Source organism: Zea mays, chromosome 8 (assembly GCF_902167145.1).
Source record: "Zea mays cultivar B73 chromosome 8, Zm-B73-REFERENCE-NAM-5.0, whole genome shotgun sequence".
Taxonomy (NCBI): domain Eukaryota; kingdom Viridiplantae; phylum Streptophyta; class Magnoliopsida; order Poales; family Poaceae; genus Zea; species Zea mays.
Genome location: NC_050103.1, coordinates 67,341,221 through 67,353,089, shown reverse-complemented (window position 1 = coordinate 67,353,089; position 11,869 = coordinate 67,341,221). Strand labels below are relative to the sequence as shown.

Here is an 11,869-nt window from a genome sequence, read left to right as displayed (position 1 = left end):
GCTTCAAACGCCAGGAGGTGTGCATAGACGTCATCAAGGAAGCAGGCTCGGTTCTGGTGGTTAGCGACATAACAAACGGATCATATTCAGTGGGAAGGCCGGCGAGTAAATATGCAATCACCTCGTCATCACGCAGGGTTTCATTGGCAACAACAAGTTCAGTGGCGATGCCTTTGATCTTCTGAAAATAGTCAGCTGTCGAGAGATTGCGCTTCTTCGCCGTAGCGAGCTAAACCCGAAGTTGTAGTGTCCGGGCCTTCGTGGAGGAGGAGAATTGGCGCTGCAGGGATTCCCAAACTTCACTGGACGAGGTGGCTGTGATCACATCACGGAGAATGTCTTCCGTCGTGGAAGATAGAAGCCCACTAAGGGGCTGCTAGTCGACATCATACCTGACTAGGAACGTGCCCGTGCGATGCCACGGAATACAAATTGTGATCCTCCAATGGACTTAGGGCCTTGGCGACTGGCGGCGTGAGTACAATAATTCTCGTATCTTGTTTCAGTTTGATCGGTGCGAGGTTAGTGATTCCTTGCTACGCCGGTTTTCTAGACCAACCTTTGAATCAGATCTCTGCCCACCATAAAAGGATTGCGCACCTCCAGCACCTTGGGTCGTATCACTAACTGCCAGCATGATAGCACAGAACTGTAAAAAGTAATCAATAGTTTTTTATCCCTCCGTTCAAAGTTATAAGGTGTTCAACTACAGCTAGTGCCATATTTTGCAAGAGATGGATAAGGGGCTATTTGGAAGAAAAAAAAGAAAAATAACATATGTAAAAATATCAAACTAAATTTTCGTAGCGACTATTATGTTGAAGCCGCTTGAAATGAGGTTTATAATGGCAAAAAAACTCGCCTTCGTTATAATGGAAATTGGACTGTGGCTAATATTAAAATAGGATGGCAGATAGCTAATGAAATTCTGTAAGTTACTTTCAGCATGTTAAAACCATATTGAAAGAAACATCAAGTTCATTAAGCTTTGCTCGAGAATGAAAGGACAAATGTCTAATACTCCTAATGCTGAAATCCATCTTGTAATTTCAAATTTTGTGTCACACAAAAGTACAATAGGCAATACATAAATCGAAATGAGCAGTCGCAAGGTAGAGTAATCAAGTAAATGTGTTGTTTATATCAGATAAGTATATATGTAGCTGTAGAAAGATATTATATTTATAGGTAAACTTTAGAAGACACCTCAAGAGTGATGACACCACGAAATTGTCTCTCTTGTTTCTTTGTGTACCCAAGCTAGCATAGAAACAACAGATAGTGAATAAAACCACGAGAGATTTTGATATTTGCCATCTACCACGATAGGAGTTTGTAAAAATGCCATCAGGCCCATATTTCATAGACCTAGATGGGCCCACAATTTATAGACATAGTGGCAATTATAACAAGGAGCCAATGTTTTGAGTGGCAAAATTCCAGTTATTTCATAAAACCACACTCACATATCAAACAAGAAACATGAAATACATTTGAAAACCAAAGGGCTTTCACTGTCACACACATATTGGGAAGATCCCAATCATGACACTGAGGGCACCAGAGAAGGCCAGTTGTTTGGGTTCTGCTCCCCTGCACAGCAATCCAACAAAAAGTTTATCAACAACCTCATTCAAGAAGCAAATGGAAGAGACATGAATGCAAAATAAGGGGTACTACCGAGCTGAATGCCAAAATCAACATAGATTCTTTACGACCTCAATTGAATATGTAAAACTGAACAGGTGATAGTAGCAGATAAGCTGTGTTATTACTTTATAACAAAGAAAAGAAGCAGATGAACATACACATGGAACGGTCCACTGTAAGACGCGACAGTAACCACAATTATGACTGAAACGAAGCAGTTGGGAAGTATAACAGATGGGGAAAAGAGTGGCGGTACCTTCTGATGACCTGCAGCACGAGATCAACAATCTTGGTTTGGAGCCATGGTTGGACGCTTGTCGTGGTGAGAAGAGAGTCCATTCAATTAAGCCAGGGGCATCCCCTGGTGGTAGAGTCGAACGGAGCAGTGAAGGACATGGGTGTACACATGCACAACCAATATTTTTTGCAAAAAATCTTAGTTAGTAGGCATAATACACTTGTAAAATCGACTCTCAGATCTGAATATGGAGAGCCAAATAGCAGGAAAGGAAGAGAGATAAGGGGTGCACATGCTTGGTGGGTGCTCTTCGCCTCGCTGCCGAAGGACCCAACGAAGACCTAGAGATGCCACTCAGCTTCTCCGTCGTTCCCATGCCTGCAAGAAGCGGCACCTGGTGGAGCTCCGCGGGCACGACGAGCGCTGGCGGAAAATACGACCACCGCAGCCACACAGTCGGAGGATGACACATCGGCGTCGCTGTCCGCAGGAGCTGGTGTCGACGAGCTCGCGGAGCTGTGGCTCTGGTGCAGGATCTCGAACCGCGAGTCGACACGATAGCCCCACACCAGCAAGCAGCGGCACCTGGAGGAGCTCCGCGGGAGCACAGGCCTATGCCGCGCTTGCCTGGCCTGCACGCTGAGACTGGCACGCTCGCTCGTCGCCTCGCCGCCACCCGCCGCATCCTAGTGCTGCGCTCGCCTCTCCTCTCAGTGGAGGTACAAGGCATGGGATGGTAATTTATCTTCTTTTGGGCTTATCTTCTCCAATCGCGTGCGCTGAAGTCCGCGGGGATGATGATTTGGGTGTGGGGGCAGACACGAAAAACAGGGGTTGTTGCACACGACGCGTGATGAGGATGGAGGTGCGAAGCACGGGGTTGTTGCATACTTCACCGGATAAGGACGGAGGAGGAGGCGACGGGATGGGGATGCGGCTCGCGCACATGCCGAGGCTGAAGACCTGACGTCGGTGTCACTGCTCCGCCTGGCCACCAGGTTCGACATCTTGCTGCTGAAGTTGAGGAAGCCCGAGGCCTAGCGGTAGACGGGAGTTGGGGCTATGCAGGCGGTAAGGCAGCCGACGGTGGTGAGTCAGTTCCGTGTTGAGGCATTCAGGGAAGCTTTTGGTCGCCTCCCGTGTGAGGATGGGGCAGGTACCTCCGCCTGTATTTGGATGGCGAGCGGAGGCGGCAGTTTCAGCGCATGGCTGTTGGGCGACGGGGATGAGGACCGGAAGGCGCGGATCCGGCGGAGGCGGCGCGCATGGCTGTTGGGTGTGCGGGGATGAGGACCGGCATGCGCGGATCTGGCGAAGGCGGCGCACATGGTTGTTCGGCGTTCGGGGATGAGGACCAGCGGCGGATCCGGTGCGAGGCAGGTGAGATGCGGGGGGCGCGAGGCATGCCGGGCGCGTTGATGGATGGCATCGGCAATCACACGGTGGGGATGAAGGCGGGGGCATGGTTGTGCCAAGTCTACACTATCGTCTTAAGGAATAGTAGAGAAAGACGCCTAGAGGGGGTGAATAGGCGTAATCTGAAATTTATAACTTAAAACATAAACTACAAGCTAGGGTTAGCGTTACTACTTAAATCGAGTCCGGGAGAGAGGGAAAAAACAAATCAAATTGTCGGCGTTTCGACCCCGGGGGTCCCTGGACCAACGAGTAAAATTGTCGCTGCGTGTCCCAACCCAGATGGGTTGGCGCGAGATGGAACACAAGGGGGGCAAAACGCAGCTCGTGTTATCCTGCGCCAGGGGGATGCGCTTGCAGTAGGGGTTACACGCGTTCGCGAGGGAGGGAGAGAGAGTGTGAGCCGGTTCGTCAGCCCGTCCTCCCGCGCGACCACCCTCCCGCATGAGGGCCTTGGACCTTCATTTTATAGATGCAAGGAGAGGGTCCAGGTGTACAATGGGGGTGTAGCTATGTGCTAACGTGTCCGACAGAGAGGTGCCTGAACCCTGTGTACATGCCATCGTGGCTATCGGAGAGGTGCTAGAGCCCTGTGTACACGGTGTCGTGGCCGTCGGAGGAGCGCTTGAGCCCTGTAGAAGCACAGCTGTCGGGGCTGCTGGGACCTTGCTGACGTCTCCTTGCTTCCGTAGGGGGCTGAGAACCGTCGTCATCATGGACGCACACGGGGATCCATCATTACTTGTTACCGGGGCGAGCCTGGATGGGACGCTGGTCTCATTCCCCCGTAGCCTGAGCTAACTAGGGGTAGGGTAATGATGTATCCCCTGTGGCGCGGTCGGTCCGAGCCCAAGGTCGGGCGAGGCGGAGACTCCTCTTGAGGCCGAGGTCGGGTGAGGACGCGATTCCTCCCAAGGTCGAGGTTGAGGCCGAGCCCTGGGGTCGGGCGAGGCGGAGACCACCTTCCGAGGTCGAGGTTGAGGGCGAGCCTTGGGGTCGAGCGAGGCGGAGACCACCTCCCGAGACCGAGGCGGGGGGCGAGCCCTAGGGTCGGGCGAGGCGGAGACCTCCTCTTGAGGCCGAGGCCCAATGTCGGGCGAGGCGGAGCTTCCTGTTGCGCCTGAGGCTGGACTTAGCTGTTGTCAGCCTCACCCTGGCGGGTGGCACAGCAGTCGGAGAGGGGCGAGCGGCGCTGTTTTCCTGTCAGGTCGGTCAGTGGAAGGGCGAAGTGACTGCGGTCACTTCGACCTTGCCGACTGAGGCACATGTGTCAGGATAAGGCGTCAGGCGATCCTCGCATTGAATGCGCCTGCAATACGGTCGGTTGGTGAGGCGATTTGGCCAAGGTTGCTTCACTACGAAGCCTGCCCGAGCTAGGCTTCGGGCGAGTCGAGGGTGCGCCCGTTGCTTGAGGAGGCCCTCGGGCGAGGCGTGAATTCGCCTGGACTACTATTCTCGCCCGAGGTTGGGCTCGGGCGAGGCGAGATCGTGTCCCTTGAGTAGATGAAGCCTTGACCTGAATTGCGCCCATCAGTCTCTGCAGCTTGCGCTGATGGCGGTTACCAGTCGTGTTTAGGAGCATTGTGGGTACCCCTAATTACGGTACCCGACAGTAGCCCCCGAGCCTCAAAGGGAGTGTTTGTACTCGCTTGGAGGCTTTGCCGCACTCTTTTGCGAGGGGACCGGCCTTTCTCGGTTACACTTTGTTCCGGTGGGTGTAGCCCTCGAGGCCTCGGAGGAGTGGTTTGACTCCTCCGAGGTCTTAATGCCTTTCGTGATGCCTCGGCCGGTCTGGTTGTTCCCTCATGCGATCTGATTGTAGCCTGGGTGCATGGTCAGGTTTCGAGTTTTCAGGCTGGTTTGTTGACGCTGTCAACGGTTTGGCCGTAGCCGGGTTTGTGAGAGCAGCCCCGAGCCTCTGCACGGAGCGAGAGGACGATCAAGGACTGTCTCGACTTTTATCATACGCCCCTTCGTTGCCTTTCCACAAGGAGGAAGGGGGGGAAAGCGCCACGTTGCCCTCGGAGGGCGCCGAACATGGTGTGTCCAGTGAGTTGCTAACGGGTGATCCGAGTGGACGCCCGTGCCCCGTTCGATAAGGGTCGGCTAGTGGCTCAAAGGCGCGCTCCAAAAGTACCTGCAGGTGATTTGCCGGACCCGGTCCCGTTCGATAGGGTCCGAGGGCTCGATGCCTCCCTCTGATGGGATTTTTACAAAATCGCTCCTGCTGGTCTCAAAAATGTCCTAGGGTACCTCGGGAGCGTAGCCCGAGCCTCGACCATGTAACGGACGTACCCAGAGTCATCCCTCGCTCTGCGTGCTCTGAGGCGGCTGTCGAACCCTTCCGAGGGGCCAGCCTTCGAACCCCTGATCAGTAGTGGGCGCGGAGCCCGAGTGCTCTGAGGCGGCTGTCGAACCCTTTTGAGGGGCCAGCCTTCGAACCCCTGATCAGTAATGAGCTTGAAGCCCGAGTGCTCTATGGCGGTCGTCGAACCCTTCCGAGGGGCCAGCCTTCGAACCCCTGATCAGTAGGAGGGCTCGGGGCCCGCTTCCTTCGCGGAGAAGGATCCCTTTCGAAATATCCCCTTTCCCGGTCCCTGTAGCAAGTGGGAGAAAGGGGAAGAGGAAAAGGATATGAATTTAAACGGTGTGGCGCACCTTTTTTGACGCGGTCATCATGGCGGAGGTGAAACGACGCCCGCTTCGCCCGCCAAAGGTGTCGCTTGCCCTGCCGCGGAGTTAATGCGACGGGACGGGTAGTTCGCGGGGCGGCCGCGTGCGCGAGCTGTTCGAGGAACAGAACATGGGCACATCGTCTTCACGCCGTGGGAGAAGGCTCCCCTGCTGCTCCAGGAGGGGGCGCGAACCTGCAGTCGATTTGACCGCTGCTTCTGCCCGCCTGCCGCCGCCATTACTGCTGGTCCACTTTTGTCCATATCGGCCGTCGCGCCTCCTCCCACGGCTGACTGACCCGTGATCGATGTGCTCGATTGGCACTGTTGGGCCATGCGCAGGGTTGCCTCGAGTCACGGCACTGGTTCCGCAGTCGAGAAGGCGCGGCATTGGCGCAAGTGGCGGTGCAGTTTCTTGCACGTAGTAACTGGCGCGCCGGTTACATGACGTGTGGGCCTGGGCCTCCATGCTGGATGCGACGAAGCCGAGGGGGTGCGCTCTCATGGTACGGTTGCACGCCACCTGTATGGCGGTCCGCCCTTTCGACCGCTGGTTTCGGCGAGGATGGAGAAGTGCTTGTAACCGCGAGGTGGTTACATGCTCCGCGTGCGGCGGTTTGGCTTCTTCCGTTTCGGGTCAGCTTGCATGACGTGTGGGACCCAGCCCCCGTGTCGTAGGGGGAGGACCCTGGAGCACGTCAGTGAAGACTTTGTCCGTGACGCCTAAGGACGTGAGTGGGGAGAGCCGCCTTTAAAAAGGGATCGATCCCCCGGGTGGTAGCCATGCCTTCGCACTCCCCTCATGCATCGCGCCCTTCCACCTTCCGAGCCCCCGGATGGGGAGCACCCGTGTTGCCTTCGTCTTGCTGTCGTTGGAGGAGCGTGACTTCGCAGGGGCTGGCACCCTTCAGCCATCGCTCGGCTTCAAGGATTTTCATCAGGCAGCCCGGCTGCATTCCCTCACAAATGGTCACCCAAGATGGTGACCACCAGTTCGATGGCGGGGAGAAGCAAGTCGGGCTGCGGTCTCTGCCCCGCCCTCAGCTTCAAGGATCTTCATCATCCTTGCTGGGGAGGAGGGTGGGGCAAGTCGGGACCTGCCTCCGCGTGGGCCGGCGACCCGCTTCTTCCTCCCGCATACGGGGGAGGAAGACATCCTCCAGCTCTGCGGAGGAGGCGTCCTCCAGCCATGCGGGGGAAGGCGAACTGCTGCTGCCTGGCCAGGGTGCAACATTCCGTCCTCCGTCCGGGCGGCTGTGGCAGGCCGCACCGGGGGGTCGCACAACACGTTGTATGCCGCGAGGGCGGTACTCGTGTTCTAGGACGGTCCTGTTCTCGTTCTCGTGGTGAGAACGGGAGTGAGGACCTGCCGGTGCGCTTTGGGGCGGTCGCCGCTCGTTGGTGCGGTGTCGGTGGGTAGGTGGCTGCCGTCGTCGGTGCTGAGGTGGTGACAGCCAGAGAAGGTTTCTCCGGCGACGAGATCGTCGGTGCCACCTGCGCTCCGGGCCTCCGGCCCTTTGGCTTTAATGGTTGGTTCTCGTCCCCCGCAAGGGGACGTGAACGAGGGCCTTCCAGCAGCAGCGTTTGCCGCAGTGGTCGCCGGCGAGCCACCCGGAGTTTGTCGTCCCGCAGGCCCTCCGATGTGGAGGTTGTTCATACCCGCGGGAGTGGAACCGGAGTTCCGTTTGTAATGGCACCTTGAGTGCCGGTGTATGTTCATTGTGGCTGTCGGGGCCTGAACATCTAGGTATTTGGGCGTGAAGTCGCGCTTCTTCCTCATTTCGAGCACCAGAACTCGCCTATCGGCTAGCTGAACCGCTTAACCGAGTGTGAGTTGCCCTGCGCGAAAGGTGACGAGTGAGGTATCCGTATCCCGGAGGCGTAGGAGTCCCTCGGCTCGGTTGGCCTTGCCACTCAAAGCTTCTCTTGCTCAGTTACAGAACCCTCGGCTGCTCTCCGATGAGCTGGAGCCGAAGGCAGCGGTGTCGGCGTGGACAGAGGCGGAGTCGGCTCGAGAAGAGGCTTCGTCGGCCTGGGAGCACGTGGCTTCCCTGGCCGAGGAGGTGCAGCAGCGGCAGCTAGAGCTTGGTCAGGTCGTTCGCTAGCGGGACCAACCTTGGAGTCACGATGTCGAGGCCGTGAGCCGGGCTGATGTCCTCGGGGGACAGCTGGCTGAGGCTACGGAGCGGCCAGCCGAGGTGTCCACTTGGGCCGGGACCCTGGAGGAGACCCTGGCTGTGATGGCCCAAGCGCGGTGCTGACGTCCTCCTTCGAGGTGGAGATCCTTCCGCTCGTGTCGCCGTCCAAGGCCGGGCCAGATCCCGCCGAAGGTGGAAACAACACCGAGGGTGCTGCTGCTCCCTCTGTCGATGTCTGAACCTGCAGGAACAATTTGTCTGTAGTATGCGTATGTTTTTTTGCGACCGCCGAGGCCCAAACATATTATTGTCATGTTATAAAGCTGTGTTTCCTTTCCTCTTGTTTCGAGTATCAGGACTTGTTCGTCGGTAGCAGAATCGCTTATCCGAGCGAGAGTTACTTTTCGCGGAAGGTGATGAGTGAGGTATCCGTATCCCGGAGGCGTAGGAGTCCCTCGGCTCGGTCGGCCTCGCCGCTTACGTGCACTGTTACTCGTTCGTAGGATTCTATTATCGATATAGTCGAGAAGGCATGAAAAATGTTCTGGCAGAAAGGTTTTCGAGCGTTAAGACTTGTTCGGCAGCAGAATCGCTTATCCGAGCGTGAGTTACTTATCGAGGAAGGTGATGAGTGAGGAATCCATATCCCGGAGGCGTAGGAGTCCCTCGGCTCGGTCGGACTTGCCGCTTACGTGTACTCCGTCGTTTTCAGGATCCCACTATCGAAGCAGTCGAAAAGCGCGAAAGATGTTCTGGCAGAAAGACTTTTTCCGAGGAAAATTTTGACGCAGAGGGGGTTTCCCCCTTCTAGCCCCCGAGGGAGGGTCGGGCTTTGCCGAGGCAAGGCTGACCCTTCCTTGATGGTTAGACTTTATTTGTGTATGTATAGAAAACAACGTATATGAACGACTTGAAAACATCTTAAGGGTAAAAGTGACGTAGCTGTCGGATGTTCCGAGCGTTGCTGTAGACCTCGCCTTGATCGCTTGCCAGCTTGTATGTTCCGGGCTTCAAAATCTTGGCGATGATGAACGGCCCTTCCCAGGGAGGAGTAAGCTTGTGGCGCCCTCGGGCGTCCTGCCGCAGCCGAAGTACCAAGTCTCCCACTTGGAAGTCTCAGGGCCGAACCCATCGGGCATGGTAGCGTCGCAGAGACTGCTGATACCGTGCCGAGTGTAGTAAGGCCACGTCCCGAGCCTCTTCCAGCTGGTCCAGTGAGTCTTCTTGGCTGGTCTGGTTGCTTTGGTCGTTGTACGCCCTTGTCCTCGGGGAACCGTATTCTAAGTCTGTGGGCAAGATAGCCTCAGCCCCATAGACTAGAAAGAACGGTGAGAAACCTGTGGCTCGGCTTGGCGTCGTCCTCAGACTCTAGACCACCGAGGGTAGTTCCTTCATCCACCGCTTGCCGAACTTGTTGAGGTCGTTGTAGATCCTCGGTTTAAGTCCCTGCAGAAGCATACCGTTGGCACGCTCCACCTGCCCATTCGTCATGGGGTGAGCTACGGTGGCCCAGTCCACATAGATGTGGTGGTCCTCGCATAAGTCTAGGAACTTCTTCCCAGTGAACTGGGTGCCATTGTCGGTGATGATGGAGTTCGGGACCCCAAAGCGATGGATGATGTTGGTGAAGAACGCCACCGCCTGCTCGGACCTGATGCTGGTTAGGGGTCAGACCTCGATCCACTTGGAGAATTTGTCGATGGCGACCAGCAGGTGCGAGAAGCCCCCGGGTGCCTTCTGCAAGGGACCGACGAGGTCCAGACCCCACACAGCAAACGGCCAGGTGATGGGTATTGTCTGCAGGGCTTGAGCGGGCAGGTGCGTCTGCCTCGCGTAGAATTGACACCCTTGGGAAGAGCGTACAATCCTAGTGGCGTCGGCCACTGCGGTCGGCCAGTAGAAGCCTTGTCGGAAGGCGTTCCCGACGAGGGCTCGAGGTGCTGCATGGTGACCGCAAGCCCCCGAGTTTATCTCCTGCAATAGCTCCTATCCTTCGGCGACGGATATGCATCGTTGGAGAATGTCTGAGGGGCTACGGTGGTAGAGCTCCTTTTTATCACCCAGTAAGACGAACGACTTAGCGTGCCATGCCAGTCGCCGAGCTTCGGCCTTGTCGAGGGGTAGCTCTCCTCGGTGGAGATATTGCAGGTACAGGGTCTGCCAATTTCGATTAGGCGTGACCCCATTCCGCTCTTCCTCGACGCGCAGTGCCTCACCCTCGGCGGCTGAGGATACCTCGGGCTGGGCCGAGGCCTCCTCGGGGTGGGCCGAGGCCTCCTCGGGCTTGGACGTGTCGTCGGTCTTGACGGAGGGTTGATGTATGTCTCTAGAGAAGACGTCCGGGGGAACCGTTGTCCACCCCGAGGCTATTTTAGCCAGCTCATCCGCAGTCTCGTTGTATCGTCGAGCGACGTGGTTGAGCTCGAGCCCGTAGAACTTGTCTTCCAGGCGCCGAACTTCATCGCAGTAGGCCTCCATCTTCCGGTCGCGGCAGTGGGAGTTCTTCATGACTTGGTCAATGACGAGCTGTGAGTCGCCACGAGCGTCGAGGCGCCGAACCCCTAGCTCGATGGCGATGCGCAACCCATTAACCAGAGCCTCGTACTCGGCCACGTTGTTTGACGTCGGGAAATGGAGGCGCAACACGTAGCGGAGGTGCTTCCCGAGGGGTGAGATGAAGAGCAGGCCCGCGTCGACTCCTGTTTTCATCAGCGACTCATCGAAGTACATGGTCCAGAGTTCCGGTTGGATCGAAGCTGTTGGTAGCTGGGTGTCCACCCATTCAGCCACGAAGTCCGCCAAGACTTGGGACTTTATGGCCTTCCGAGGAGCGAACGAGATTGTCTCGCCCATGATCTCCACCACCCACTTTGCTATCCTACCCGAGGCCTCTCAGCACTGGATGATCTCCCCCAGGGGGAAGGATGACACCATAGTCACCGGATGAGACTCAAAGTAGTGTCGCAACTTTCGTCGCGTCAGAATTACTGCATACAGTAGCTTCTGAATTTGCGGGTAGCGGATCTTGGTCTCGGATAGTACTTCACTGATGAAGTAGACCGACCTCTGGACGAGCAGTGCATGCCCTTCTTCTCGTCTCTCGACTACGATCGCGACACTGACCACCTGAGTGGTTGAGGCTACGTAGATCAAGAGGGCTTCTCCCGCAGCGGGGGGCACCAAGATGGGCGCGTTCGAAAGGAGCGCCTTTAAGTTTTCGAGGGCTTCCTCGGCCTCGAGGGTCCAAGTGAAGCGCTCGGTCTTCCTTAAGAGGCGGTACAAGGGTAGGCCTTTTTCGCCGAGGCGCGAGATGAAGCGGCTCGGAGCCGCAAGGCATCCCATGACCCTTTGTACTCCTTTCAAGTCTTTGATAGGCCCCATGTTGGTGATGGCTGCGATATTCTCCGGGTTGGCTTCGATGCCTCGCTCGGAGATGATGAACCCCAGGAGCATGCCTCGGGGGACTCCGAAGACACACTTCTCGGGGTTGAGCTTCACGCCCTTCGCTCTCAGACACTTGAATGTCGTTTCAAGGTCAGAGAGAAGGTCGGAGGCTTTCCTCGTCTTGACTACGATGTCATCAACGTAAGCCTCGACCGTTAGGCCGATGTGCTCTCCGAACACGTGGTTCATGCACCTTTGGTATGTCGCACCTACATTCCTCAAACCAAATGGCATAGTAGTATAGCAGTACATGCCAAAAGGTGTGATGAAAGAAGTCGCGAGCTGGTCGGACTCTTTCATCTTGATTTGGT

At 56.4% G+C, this 11,869-nt stretch overlaps 1 non-coding gene across 1 annotated transcript; it reads right to left on the bottom strand.

Moving 5' to 3' along the window:
• Positions 1-139, bottom strand: LOC111590018 (small nucleolar RNA Z247). The gene has a single exon (XR_004852312.1). It is a non-coding gene; the product is annotated as a small nucleolar RNA Z247 (small nucleolar RNA).
• Between the last annotated feature and the right edge of the window lie 11,730 nt (positions 140-11,869).